This window comes from Mesoplodon mirus (genome assembly GCF_964341445.2).
Source record: "Mesoplodon mirus genome assembly, chromosome: X".
NCBI classification, from domain to species: domain Eukaryota; kingdom Metazoa; phylum Chordata; class Mammalia; order Artiodactyla; family Ziphiidae; genus Mesoplodon; species Mesoplodon mirus.
Window position 1 is genome coordinate 60224652 of NC_138981.1, and position 15428 is coordinate 60240079.

Below are 15428 nucleotides of genomic sequence, written 5' to 3' on the forward strand. Positions count from 1 at the left end.
TGTGCCACCAGGGAAGTCCCTATTACAGAGTATTGAGCAGAGTGCCCTGTGCTATACGGGAGGTCTTTGTTGGTTATCTATTTTAAATATAGCGGTGGGTACATAAGTTTTGTATATAATATCAGGTGCTTATTAGACTCCTGGTTAAGAAAGTAATTTAAAAAGAAGTATAGTCTGAGGTTTAACGTAACTTTCTCACCAAGGGTATCTAAGTTGCAAACAATAGAGCATAATTTAAATACTCCTAAATCTTTAGACAAAATCATAAGCAAGTTACAGGCTCGATCGCCAATTTACAATAGAGAGAAAAGTTGGGACAACACTTTTTCATTCTCGTGAGGTAAATTTATCAGTCGTTTCACTTTCTCCAACCTTGTGATTGCCAGCTCCAGATTCCAGTAGAATCTCTTTGTGGACTGTGAGGAAAAAAATATTTCAACAGGGGCTTCCCTGGTGGCGCAGTGGTTGAGAGTCCGCCTGCCAATGCAGGGGACGCGGGTTCGTGCCCCGGTCCGGGAAGATCCCACATGCCGCGGAGCGGCTAGGCCCGTGAGCCATGGCCGTTGAGCCTGCACGTCCGGAGACTGTGCTCCGCAACAGGAGAGGCCACAACATTGAGAGGCCCACATACAGGAAAAAAAAATTTCAACAAAAACCCACATTTCAGATCCAAGTGTCTTAGAAACAGTGTAGTGTGTGGTGGTTTGAAATACAGGCTTAAGTATCATGTATACTTATGTATAACAGCTTACTAGCAATTAACTAACATTGCTTCCTCAGCTATCTGACAGAGTTGTAGTGAGAGTTAAATGAGATAGTGCCTATGACGTGCTCAGCACAGTGCCTGGCGCATGGTTCACACCCAGTAAATGTTAGCTGTGGTTATTATCTCTTCTGAATAAACAATAGTTCACACATTCAGACCAATTTAAGTTATTCTAGCTCCTTAAAGTGAAACCTCGATCTTAATGTGAAATTGCAAAATATTCCAGACCAAGTAGAAATCCTCAGGAAGGGAGGGTTTGTCAGAATTACTTGAGAGACGTTTTCAAACTCCCATTCCCTGTTAGTCTTCTCCCCCCACATGGAGAGTTGCTTCCACTCTCACCCAGAGTTTTATTATCCCCTTGGCTGAAAATCAGTGCCTTGGTGAGTTACTATTACGGATGAGAATCTACACAGGTAGAGGGGAAATCTTCAGAACCATGTATTGACTTCATCTCCCTTTCTGGCAGGGCCAGAAAACAACTTTTCAGTTTACTTGACTCTCCTTTATTTAAAATAAACAACTCTTTATGACACAGTCAAATAAAAGTAAAACACAAATATCTGACGACTCTAGACAGCTCCAAGTACTGTAAAATAGCCAAGTTATTGCAGATATGAAAAAAGCATAAGAATTTGTCCACCACTAACTTTTGTAATTTAAATATTTTAGCTTTTCTTCCAAGTTACTTGATGTGTTTCTGAAATTCAAGTTTAGAATAAAAGCTTGGCCACAGCGGCTTGCAGGATCTTAGTTCCCTGACCAGGGATTGAATTCGGGCTGAGGCAGTGAAAGCGCCGAGTCCTAACCACTGGACAGCCAGGGAATTCCCAAAACTTGGGGTTTTAAAAGTTTTGCTTCTCATTTCATTTTTTTTTTACTTTAGAATCAAATTGTAAGTTATGAGATTTAACCCTCAGATCACCAAGCAAGTATGGCTTCTCCTAACTCTGAGCAATAAATATCAGACTGGGCAGAATTTTTTTGCCAGAAAATATAATATAAATTCTTTAGAAAGGTAAGACGAGAAATTTCTTGCAACTAAGTCAGAAGTTGTTCTCTTTGACTCCTTCCTAGCATGATGGTTTTTTAAATTATTATTTCGAAGTAAGTTATTACATAGTAATACATCCATTCAATTTATACACATTTCACGTACCCGTTTAGTCAATTAATTTCTAGTTTCAAGGGCTCCTCATTTTATAACACAAATTCTAAGCTTTTCCATGCAAACCTCTAATTATTAAAATTTCAAGCACTTAAACTGCTTTTGATTCAGTGGGAGCTGTGTAAAGAGGACAGCCTGGCGCTTTCCCTAGGTGTCCTGTCTTAACATAGGTAGTGCCCAAGACTTAGAAGATAATCTCTCAATATACAGGTAAAAGAGGCTATACTGCCCTGTCCCCTCCCCCCAGTACTCATTACAAAATCTTCTGTTCTCCAACATATGATACCCTTGTGCATTTTGCCAGGGACATATTTACTTGCCTAGTCTGTAATATGCTGCTTCAGAGCCTAGAGACAGTTCAGAGATGCTCCTGTGTGTGATTTACAAAATAAACCAGATGACTTACGACAGTGTTTTCCAATGAAGATAATAGGTCCTAATGCCTAGGAACATGCCTTTTAAGTCAGACTCCTATGGCTCTTTAGGCAAGTCCCCTGGGCGTTGTTTCCTCATCTGTGAATGTAGGGTAGTAGGATAATCGTAAGGATTAAATGAAAAATACATTGTGAAGTGCTTAGAATAATGTCTGGCACATAGTAAGCACTCAGTATGTGTTAACTCTCATTTTGTTGTTACAAATAATGAGTAGGAGAAGAGAGGTGGACCTTCTTTCCTTGTTCTAATTCCACAGCTCATCAGTTCCTAAATCACAATTTACCAGTGTTGCAGTTCAAGTAGGAAAGCACGGCATGCTGGTAAAACAGTGAATGTAAAACTGTTGGGAGGTAATCCGTCCACTCAGGGAAGACCAGTTGGCCACCCAGTTAGTTGACCAGTGGTAGCATTCATCCCAGCCCATGGTCTCTGCCTCACCAATCAGAAGCTGTGTCTAAACCTTAAAGCAAACTGATATATAAACATTTACTAATTTGTTAATCAGCAATGAGAAATTTAACAAATAGACAAGTACCCATATTTGCTCATTAGTACATTCTCTGCTAGTTGACAAGTCTACAGGAGAAGACATTGTAATCAGAATGTGGCTTAGTGAGGAGACAATCAGAACCAGGGCAGTAAGTTGGATTTTACCTTTAAATTTTTACTATGGAAAATTCCAAACTTACTTAAAAGTAGAGGTGTATAATGAACCCTCATGAACCCCTCATATAGCTTGAACAATTATCAACATTTTGCCAGTCTTCTTTCATCTATCCCTCCCCCTTTTCTTGGAGAGGTGCTGTAGTATTTTCAAGTAAATCCCAGAGATCATATTTTGCCAGAAAATTCTTCATTATGTAGCTCTTACGGATAAAACTTTAAAAACTCCTCTACCTTTATCACATAGCAAAAATGACAATAATCATGGGACTTTCCTGGCAGTCTAGTGGTTAAGACTCCGAGCTTCCACTGCAGGGGGCACGGGTCCGATCCCTGGTCGGGGAACTAAGGTCCCTCATACTGCATGGCGCAGCCCCCCCCCAAAAAAATCCCCTTATACTATCTAATACCCCATCTATACACAAATGTCCCCATTGTCTCAAAAAAAGGTATACATTTGGTTTGTTGAAATCAGGATTCAAACATTATATTTGGTTCACATCTTTTAAGTCCTCTCTAATCTTTAACAGTTCCACCTCTCTCTCTTTTTTTAGTGGCATTTGTTGTTGAGAAAACCAGGTCACTTTGACTTTCTCCCAGTATGGCTGACTGCATCCCCAATAGTCTTCTATTCCCTGTATATCCTGTAAACGGGAAGTTAGACCAGGAGGCTTGATTAGAGTCAAGTTCAGAATGTTTTTCTTTTCGAGGGAGGGGGAGGAACAAGATGTTTCATAACTGATGGTGTGTGCTTCCTGTTGCATCACATCAGGAGGCACATGATTATCTGGTTGTTACACGGGCCAATTTGAATGGCTGGGATCAAGCTGTCATAACCTCATGTACCCATCTTCTGTATAGGCATGGATTTGATACCAGAACATCCTCCTAGACAGTGCTGGGGAATATTGATGACTTTGGCCTCTACCTTGGACTCTTGTATCTGATGACTTGCAGACTATCCTTGTTCTGTTAATATTCCATTTCGTCAGATAGAGCTCAGTAGGGCTTCCCTGGTGGCACAGTGGTTAAGAATCCACCTGCCAATGCAGGGGACACGGGTTCGAGCCCTGGTCTGGGAAGATTCCACATGCTACGGAGCAACTAAGTCCAAGCGCCACAACTGCTGAGCCTGCGCTCTAGAGCCTGTGCTCCACAACAAGAGAAGCCACCGCAACGAGAGACCCACGCACCACAACGAAGAGTAGCCCCCACTCGACGCAACTAAAGAAAGCCCGTATATTTGCTAAAATAAAAGCTTCTTACCTACTGGAACAATCCATCCTGTGCTTACCCCAAATCAACTTAATTGAATTTGGAGTATTAAAAATTTTGTAGGTCCCTTCCACAGATGGCTTGTTTTAGATCCCTTACATTTTTCCTATATTGGTTTTTAAATTATAAAATAGTTCATGTGTATAAAAGGATATAATGGGGGGTAGGGGAGAGAGGGATTGGGAGTTTGGGATTAGCAGATGCAAACTATAGAGAATGGATAAACAGGGTCCTACTGTATAGCACAGGGAACTATCTTCAATATCCTGTGATAGACCATCATGGAAAAGAATATAAAAAAGAATGTATACATCTGTATAGCTGAATTGCTTTGCTGTACAGCAGAAATTAACACAACATTGTAAATCAACTATACTTCAATAAAATAAACTTAAAAAAAGAACATAGTGGATGGGGACTTCCCTGGTGGCGCAGTGGTTAAGAATCTGCCTGCCAACACAGGGGACATGGGTTTGATCCCTGGTCCTGGAAGATACCACATGCTGCGGAGCAGCTAAGCCTGTGCACCACAACTACTGAGCCTGCGCTCTAGAGCCCGTGAGCGACAACTACTGAAGCCCACGTGCCCTAGAGCCCACGCGCCGCAACTACTGAAGCTTGCGTGCTCTAGCACCCGCGTGCTGCAACTACCGCGGGCTCCACAATGAGAGAAGCCACCGCAGTGAGAAGCCCGCACACCACAATGAAGAGTAGCCCCCACTCGCTGCAACTAAAAGCCCACATGCAGCAAGGAAGACCCAACACAGCCAAATAAATAAAAATTAAACCAAATAAATAAAAAAATAAATAAAACTGTTCAAAATAAAAAATTTTAAAAAAGAATATAATGGATGCACTAGATGTAAAGAATCATAAAACCATTAAATGTGTACCTACCACATAAGAAATTATATTTTTTTCTTCAATAGTTTTATGTTGAAAGAACTTTGGATTTACAGTGGAGTTTCAAATATAGTACAGACAGGTCCCCTATACCCTTATCTAACTTCCCCTAATGTTAACACCTTAATCTGGTACATTTATCAAAACTAAGAAATTAGCATTGGTACAGTTCTATTAACCAAACTAGAGACTCTATTCAAATTTCACTAGTTTTTTCACCTGCGTCCTTTTTCTGTTCCAGGATCCAATCCAGGATACCATGTTGCATTTAATCATTATGTCTCTTTAGTCTCCTCCAGTCTGTGAAAGTTTCTTGGTCTTTCCTTGTCTCTCATGACCTTGATGCTTTGGAAGAGTACCGGTCCAGTATTTTGTAGAATGACCCTCAATTTGGGTTTGTCTGATATTTTTCTCATTATCCTGGTGGTATGCATGTGGGCGAAGAAGACCACAGCGTGAAGTGCCTTTCTCTCACATCATACCAGGTGGTGTACAGAATATCAGCATGACTTATCACTGTTGATGTTAACCTTAATCACTTGGTTAAGGAGCTGTCTGCCAGGTTTCTCCACTATAAAATTACTAGTTCTCCTTTTCCATGTACTGTTCCTTAGAAGCAAGTCACTGAATCTAGTTCACTCAAGATGAGGGGAAATTAAGTTCCATCTCCTAGAGCAAGAAGTAGCAAAGAAGTTGGGAACATAAGTTAAAACCACCAAAGTAAGTAATGAACTTTTGATAGACTCCTTACATTTTTTTTTTTTTTTCTGTACGCGGGCCTCTCACTGTTGTGGCCTCTCCCGTTGCGGAGCACAGGCTCCGGACACGCAGGCTCAGCGGCCATGGCTCATGGGCCCAGCCGCTCCACGGCATGTGGGATCTTCCCGGACCGGGGCACGAACCCGTGTCCCCTGCATCAGCAGGTGGACTCTCAACCACTGTGCCACCAGGGAAGCCCCCTACATTTTTTTTTAACCAGCAATATGAGTTTATTTAGGAATGGCAGAGGAATAGCAATTAAGGGCATGCCAACTATAGCAAACGATAGGCAACTCCAGAGACCAAGGGGAGGAATGTTATTTTACAGAGGAAAAAGGGAAGTTGGGAAAGGCTGCTTTGTATGAAAGTCCATTGAAGGTGTTGACCATAGAAATAAAACAGCCAATTATTTTACCAGAAAAATGGGTTCATTCAGGAATAACAGAGAATTGCAATTTGGGACAACTTTGCTATAGAAGAACTACAGGGGGCTTCCCTGGTGGCGCAGTGGTTGAGAGTCCGCCTGCCGATGTAGGGGATGCGGGTTCGTGCCCCGGTCCGGGAAGATCCCACATGCCGTGAAGCGGCTGGGCCCGTGAGCCATGGCTGCTGAGCCTGCACCTCCGGAGCCTGTGCTCCGCAACGGGAGAGGCCACAACAGTGAGAGGCCCGCGTACCACAAAAAAACCCAAAACAAACAAACAAAATTATCCTAAGGGAATAATCAGAGATGAACATGAAGATTTATGTAAAATACACTCATCGAAGCATTCTATTTTTAATATAAAAAATTGGAGGGAGTTCCCCAGTGGCCTAGTGGTTAGGATTCCAGGCTTTCACTGCCGTGGCCTGGGTTCATTTCCTGGTCAGAGAAGTGAGATCCCACAAGCCACGTGGCACGGCAAAAAAATAAAAAAATGGAAACCATGAGTGTTCGACAATATGGAATTAAATTAAGATACAGCCACAAGATGGACAGGGGACATGGAACAATGCTCATGATACAATGTCAAGTGAGACAAACAGTATACAAAATTAAGTATGACCACATTTTTTGTTAAAAAAATAAGTATAGAAAAAGTCTGGAAGGAAATACAGGAAAATTGTAACACTGTTTATATCTGCACAGTGGGATGAAGAGTGTTTTTCATTTTATTTTTAAAATTTTTCCATTGGGCTTCCCTGGTGGTGCAGTGTTTTTGTTTTTTGTTTTTTTAATATTTATTGATTAACAAATATTTATTGAGTGTATATGGTGTACTGCTATAAAGTGAATGGGTTTTTTATTTAATTGAATGTATTTATTTTACTTTTGGCTGCGTTGGGTCTTTGTTGCTGCATGCAGGCTTTTCTCTAGTTGCAGCGAGCGGGGGCTACTGTTCCTTGTGATGTGCAGGCTTCTCATTGCGGTGGCTTCTCTTGTTGCGGAGCATGGGCTCTAGGCGCGCAGGCTTCAGTAGTTGAGGCACGCGGGCTTAGTTGCTCCACGGCATGTGGGATCTTCCCGGACCAGGGCTCGAACCCGTGTCCCCTGCATTGGCAGGCAGATTCTTAACCACTGCACTGCAACTACTGAGCCTGTGCTCGAGAGACCACGAGCCACAGCTACTGAGCTGGCATGCCACAACTACTGAAGCCCGCGTGCCTAGAGCCCGTGCTCCACAACAAGAGAAGCCACGACGATGAGAAGCCTGCACACCGCAACAAAGGTAGCCCCTACTCGCTGCAACTAGAGAAAGCCTGTGTGCAGCAACGAAGACCCAATGCAGCAATAAATAAATAAAATTCATTAAAAAAAGAAATTTATTAAAAAATTTTCTTCTACAGAGAATTTTCTATAACAAACATATATTACTTTCATCATAAAAATGTTGAAAATAAGTTTTGTTACAAGAAAAAAGTCATTTATAATCCTACTATGCCAACATAATAACTGTTTTCATTTTTGCATATCACCTCCCAGTCTTTGTTCCCGTAGTTGCATAATTTTACCTGATAGCAGTCATGGTGTACAAAATATGTTTTTTTACCTCTTAAAAATTACTATTTAAAAAAAATAAAAATACAAAAATAATAATTATTTAAATATTATTGTTCATTGTAGAAATTAATATAGATAGGCAAAAAGAGGGAAATACAAACCTGTAATCCCACCACCAAAGAAAATCACCGTTAACTTGTTTTGTGTATAGCTAGCTTCCAGGCCTTTACACACTTGTGTATATATAATGTATACCAAGATTAGATCATACTTGCACATACCATTTTTTAATGACTGTGTAATAGTTTATTGAATTTACCATTACTTATTTAACCATTTCCCTATTATTATGTCATTAGATTGTTTCCAATATTTCCCATTTTTAGATAATTCAACAATTAACATTTCATACATATAGCTTTTACTTTTTTATATATGTATTTATTTATTTATTTATTTATTGGTTGTGTTGGGTCTTAGTTGCGGCACACAGGATCTTTCATTGAGGCATGTGGGCTTCTCTCCAGTTGTGGCGTGCAGGCTCCAGAGCACGGGGGCTCAGTAGTTGCGGCGCACAGGCTCTCTAGTTGTGGCGTGCAGGCTCAGTAGTTGCAGCACGTGGACTTAGTTGCCCCGTGGCATGTGGGATCTTAGTTCCCCGACCAGGGAGTGAACCTGTGTCCCCTGCATTGGAAGGCGGATTCTTAACCACTGGTCCACCAGAGAAGTCCCATGCATATAGCTTTTACTTCTGTTGAATTGTTTCTCTAGCATCAGTTCGTGAGTGTGGAATCATTAGGCCAGTGGTTAAAAACAATTCTATAAAATTGCTATCTATGTAGCACACGGTCAAAAAATCAGAAGAGCTCATAATGAATAGCAACTTCCCTACCCACACTTCCCTTTTCTTCTCCACTCACTTTCCCCAAAGCAACCACTTGTATCTGTTACAAAGGTATTTATGGGTTTTGATACGTAATGTCACATTGCTTTCCAAAAGTTTGTACCCATCCTATGTGAACATACTAATTTCACTACAACATTGTCAACTTTAGATGTTATTTAAAAGTTGTTTTTGCCTATTTTCATTCATTCAATAACCGTTCCAGCACCTACTACAGGAGACAACTGAGGTTACGAAGAAGAATGATACAGCATCTGCTCTGATGCATCACAGGAAGCCAGACTGACAGGAGAAGCAAAACCCAAGAGTACAGTACAGTGTGATCAATGCAGTGGAAGCATGTGAAAGGAAAAGGGAAAGTTGAGAGGAAAAAGTAATCAGTTTTGCAAGTTATGGGCCAGTGATGAGGGTGAAGAAAAGCTTTACAGTTCAAAAGACCTTTGAGCTGAATTTGAATGGCTGCTGAAGGGTTGGCAGGTGAGTTGGGGTGAGGATATTCCAGACAGATAGTACATATCCAAAAGCCAGAGCCTAGAATCAGCGACGAATGTTTGCAGAGCCGCAAGTAGTCCAGCAGAATTGGAGCATTGGGCCTGTGGGGAGGGAAAGTGAGGGTAGGGGAAAGGTGGGGAAGGCAGAGTAGATTATGAAACAGATCCCACAAGGGGTTGTAGACCACGGTGAGGAATTTGGACTTTATCTTGATGGACAGTGAAGGATGTGATTCGATTTGGTTTGGTTTTAAAGAGATTAACTCTGGCTTCACTGTAGTGAATGTGTTAGAGAAGAGGCCAGGCTGGAGGAAAGGGTACCTGTTACAAGGCAGTTGCATTTGTTCAGGTGAGAAGCGTTGTGGACTTCAACTAGAGCAACGATATTCGGGTTGGAGTAGATGGCATAGATTTGGGAGATATTTAAGAGGTAGACTCAACCATGCTTGGTGACTAATTGTTAGAGGGGCAAGAAATAAGAAGGCTTATAGGACTCAGTCAATAAATCCTTATAGTGTGCCTATTACGTGCCAGGCCCTGTTCTAGACTCTGTGGACATAGCAGTGAAAAACATGGAAATAAATCTCTGTTCTCATGAAATTTATACCTGAGTGGAAAAGAGACAGTAAGCAAAGAAACACAAACTGTGTTTGTTAGAAATAAAATAAGGTGGTATATTAGTCATTGTGGCCAGGTTGGGGTGGCTGTAGACCTACTTTAGATAAGATAGACAGCAGAAGTCTCTAATGAGGAGGTGACATTTTCACTAAGCCTTGAAGATGAGAAAGAGCTAGCCTTGCACTGAGCCACAGGAAGATCATCCTAGGTAGAGGGAACAGCAAGAACAACGGCTCTGAGGCAGAAAAGAGGTTGGTGTATTGGAGGAACCGAAGTGTTGCAACTTGAGTAAAGCAAATTGGAATGTAATGACCAAACGGGAGAGTGGAATTCTTCCAGGTTTTTGTCTTGGGCAGCTAGGGGTGGGGGTGGAGAATAATAGAGGAGTAACTTAAAAGAAGGAATAGGCTTTGGGTTGAGGTAGATAAGGAGTTGTGTCATGTTTGGTGAGACGTCTGTAAGACATCCAAGTGGAGATGTTCAGGAAGTAATTGGAAATAATGGAGCTTAGGAGAGAGGCCATGTTGTTGTGTCGTTAGCCTATGGGTGGCAGATGAAGTTATGGAAATGAGATCAGGGCCAAGGGCAGAACTCTGGGGAAAAGATCCAACATTTAATGGGTGACCAAAGGTAGGGGAGTCAGCAAGGTGATTGCAAAAGAACAGTCAGCAAGTGTGTAATCCAGAACTTAGAGGGGGAAGAGAATGTGAGGAATGAAGGAATAATAAGTCTTTCTCTTTCTTCTTTCTTTTTTCCTTCCTTCCTCCCTCCCTTCCTTCCTTTCTTCCTTCCTTCCTCCCTTCCTTCCTTCCTTTCTTTCTTTCTCTTTCCCATCAGAAGATGGTTTTTTGGGTTTTCCTGGCTGTGAGGCTTGTGGGATCTTAGTTCCCCAACCAAGGATTGAACCCAGGCCCTTGGCAGTGAAAGCACAGAGTTCTAACCACTGGACCGCCAGGGAATTCCCAATAATCAGTATTTAAAATGCAACAGAGAAGTCAAGTAAGAACTCAAAAGTACCCATGATCATACTCTCTGACTCAGCAATTCTACCCCAGCTATGAACACTAGAAAGATTCTTGCAGAAATGTACCAGAAAATATGTACAAGAGTTCAAGAGTGTTCATAGCAGCACTGATCTTAATAGCAAAAAGCTGGAAGCAGTTCAAATGTCCTTCAGCAGGACATTTGGCTCAATGAATTGCAGTATAATCATAAAATGGAAAACTACCCATTGGTGAAAATGAATACCTACATCTACAATATCAACATGGATAAATCCCACAAACACAATCTACAGAAAGGTCAAGTTCAGAAAAGTTCATACGGTATGATTCTATGTATGTAAAGTTCAAAAACACAGGTGAGAAAGCAATAAAGAAAAGCAAAATCCCTGCGGGCAGTTATATGTTGCGGGAAAGGAGAGGAATGCAACACAGAAGGTCATACAGAGGGCTTCAGAAGCTCTGGTAATGTTCTGTTTCTGAAGCTGATTGGTGGGTTACATGAGTGTTCATTTTATTATTCTTTAAATCATCACACACATATATGATTTTATTATTAATATATATGATTTAAATAAATCGTAAGAGTATGTATATATTGTTTTGTATTTGTGATACGTTTCATAAAAATTTTTAGGCTAAGAAATAATGATTGGAAGGTGAGAAAGCTAGGCTGTGAAGGGAAGGAGAATAATAGTAATAACTAGAGGGAGAAATGGGATCATCAGAAGATTTTTTAAATACTTGTAAGATAGATAGGAGCACATTTACAGGCTTCTTTCATTCATTCAACAAAACTGTGTTGATACCAACTAGGTACAGGGTACTATGCTGGGACCTGGAGTACAGAGATACATTTATTCAATTATGTAGTTACTGTTCATCTAAGAGCTAGAAATCATTAATTCATTTATTCATTCAACAAATATTTATTGAGCGAGTGAATACTCTGTGCCAGGCAGTGATCTAAGTGCTGGGAATACAGCACTGAACAAAATAAAACAAAATAAACTTTAAAGTATATGGGAGGGGTACTTCCCTGGTGGTCCAGTGGCTAAGACTCTGCACTCCCAATGCAGGGGGGCCTGGGTTCGATCCCTGGTCAGGGAACTAGATCCCACATGCTGAAACTAAGACCCAACACAGCCAAATAAAGAAATAATAAATAAATAAAGTATATGGGAGGATGTGCATAGGTTATATGCAAATAAGGGACTTGAGCATCCAGGGATTTTGGTGTGTGTGTGGGGGGGTGTCCTGGAGCCAATCCCCCCGCCTCCCCGAGGATATTGAGGGATGACTGTATGTGGACGGTGGTGGTAAGTACATGAGAAAACAAGTAAGGTAAGGGTATAGAGAGGGAGTTGGGGGGGTGAGTTATTAGACTGTTCAGGGAAGGCCTTTCTGAGAGGGTGACATTTGAGCAGAGAACTTAATGAAGTGAAGAAATAAATCATGTGGATATCTGGGGGAAGATCATTCCAGGCAGAGAGAACAGCAAGTACAAGGATGCTGAGACAGTTGAGGTGCTTGGCATGTTAGAGGAACAGCAAGGAGGCCATCATGTCTGCTGCAGCGTAAACAAGGGGAGAGTGGAAGGCGATGAGGTCAGAGAGGTTTCCAGGGGCCAGATTATGTAACTCCTTGTGGCATGGGGAGCCATTAGAAGGTTTTAGGCTTGGAGTGACATGATTTTTATTTCTGTTTTTTAAGGGATCTCTTAGGCTTTGTGGTAAATACTAGGGGGCAATGGTGGAAGCAGGGAGACTAATTAGTAGGCGATTGTAGTAATCCAGGCAAGAGATGGTGGTGGCTTGGATAAGGTTGGTAGTAACAGAGATGGTAAGAAGTGGTTAAAAGTAGGGATGGGGCTTCCCTGGTGGCGCAACGGTTGAGAGTCCACCTGCCGATGCAGGGGACATGGGTTCGTGCCCCGGTCCGGGAAGATCCCACATGCCGCGGAGAGGCTGGGCCCGTGAGCTGTGGCCGCTGAGCCTGCGCATACGGAGCCTGTGCTCCGCAACGGGAGAGGCCACAACAGTGAGAGGCCCGCGTACTGCAAAAAAAAAAAAAAAAAAAAGTAGGGATGTATTCTGAAGGTAGAACTAACAGGGCTTGCTAATTGATGGCATGTGAGGTTTGAAATAAAGAGAGGAGTCAGGGATGACTCCCAAGCCTGAGAGACTGGAAGGCTGGAGATGCTATTTGGTGAAATGGAGAACATTGAGAGAAAAGAAGGTTTGAAGGGAAAAATAGAGTTCCGTTTTTGACATATTAGGTTGAGGTGCCATTTAGACAACCAAGTGGAGATGTTGAATAAGCAATTGGCTATATGAGTCTGGAGTTGAGGGGAGTGGTTGGGGCTAGAGATATGAATTTGGGAATCATCACTATGTAGATGGTGTTTAAAGCCATGGGATTAGGGGAGATGGCCTAAGAATTGAGTGCAAAGAAGAGAAGAGATTAAAGGACTGAATCTTGAGGTCCTCCAACAAATACAGAGGCCAGGGAGATGCAGAGGACTCATTAAAGGAAGCCAAGAAGGAACAGACTGTGAAGTAAGAAGAAAATTAAGGGATGGGAGTACAGTTCCTAGAAGCCAAGTAAAAAGAATTTAAAATAAGGAAGTCATCTAGAGATTATCCTACTAAGTAAAGTAGGTCAGACAGAGAAAGACAAATAACATATTATATCTCTTATATGTGGAAGCTAAAAAAAATGATGCAAATGAACTTATTTACAAAACAGAAATAGACTCACAGACATAGAAAACAACATTATGGTTACCAAAGGGGAAAGGGGGGGAGGGATAAATTAGGAGTTTGGGATTAGCAGATACAAACTACTATATATAAAATAGATAAACACCAAGGGCCTACTGTATAGTACAGGGAACTATATTCAATATCTTGTAATAAACCATAATGGAAAAGAATAAGGAAAAGAACATATATATATATATATCTGAATCACATTGCTGTATGCCAGAAACTAACACAACATCGTAAATCAACTATACTTCAGTAAGAAAAGTAGTGTAAGAAAAATAGTAAGTCATGATCAGCTATATAAAATGCTGCTGAGAGTTCCAGCAGGATGATGCCTGAGAACTGAGGCAGAATGGATTTGACAAAATGAAGGTAATTGTGTTATTGACAAGAACAGTTTCTGTGGAGTGGTGGTAGTGAAAGCCTAGTTAAAGTTGGCTTAAGAGAAGATCGGAGATGAGAAGTGGAGACAGTGAGTATAGATACTTGAGGAGTTTTACTATTAAGGGGAGCAGAGAAAGGAGACAGTATCTCAAGGGGGATGTGAGGATCTAGAAGTGTGTGTGTACATGTGTGTGTGTTAGATGGAAGGTATATTTCTTTTTACACTTAATTATTGTGAATGTCTCTCTACACACACACACCTCATTCTTTTTTAACTGACATTTTCATTGAGGTAAATGTAACAAATAACAGTGATCTCTTGCACATTTTTCCCAGTTTCTCCCAGTGGTAACATTTTGCAAGCCTATAGTATAGTATATCATAACCAGGATATTGACATTGATGCAACCCAGTAATCTTTTTCAGATTTCTCCAGTTTGCCTCATTATTTTTTTTATACATTTATTTATTTATCTTTGGCTGCATTGGGTCTTCGTTGCTGCCCACGGGCTTTCTCTAATTGTGGTAAGTGGGGGCTACTCTTCATTGCGGTGGATGGGCTTCTCATTGTGGTGGCTTCTCTTGCTGCAGAGCACAGGCTCTAGGTACGCGGGCTCAGTAGTTGTGGCTCGCAGGCTCCAGAGCGCAGGCTCAGTAGTTGTAGCACACAGGCTTCATTGCTCCGTGGCATGTGGGATCTTCCCAGACCAGGGCTCGAACCTGTGTCCCCTGCGGGCGGATTCTTAACCACTGCGCCACCAGGGAAGCCCTGCCTCATTATTTTTTAACAACCTATTGATAGACACTTTTTTAAAAATATTTATTTATTTATTTATTTATTTGGCCACACTGGGTCTTAGTTGTGGCCTGTGAACTCTTAGTTGCGGCATGCATGTGAGATCTAGTTCCCTGGCCAGGGATCAAACCCAGGCCCCCTGCATTGAGAGTGTGGAGTCTTAACCACTGGACTGCCAGGGAAGTCCCTGGTAGACATCTAATTTTCCATTTTTTTGCTCTTAGCAATGCTTGAGTCTCCTGGACTCTATTCCGTTCTGTTTAATCTTTCTGTTTATTTCTAGACCACTATAAAACTTTTAATTACTATGCATTTAATTATATCTGGTGGGTCAAATGGCCTTATTATTCATCCTTTAAAGTATTTTCTTTGGCTGCTGTGGAAGATAGATGGCCTCCAGTGATCCCCACCTCCTGGTATTCATGCCTTTGTATAGTCCCCTCCTCTTGAGTGTGGGCTGGACCTTGTGACTTAACAAATAGAATACAGCAAAGGTGATGGGTCGTTGCTTCTAAG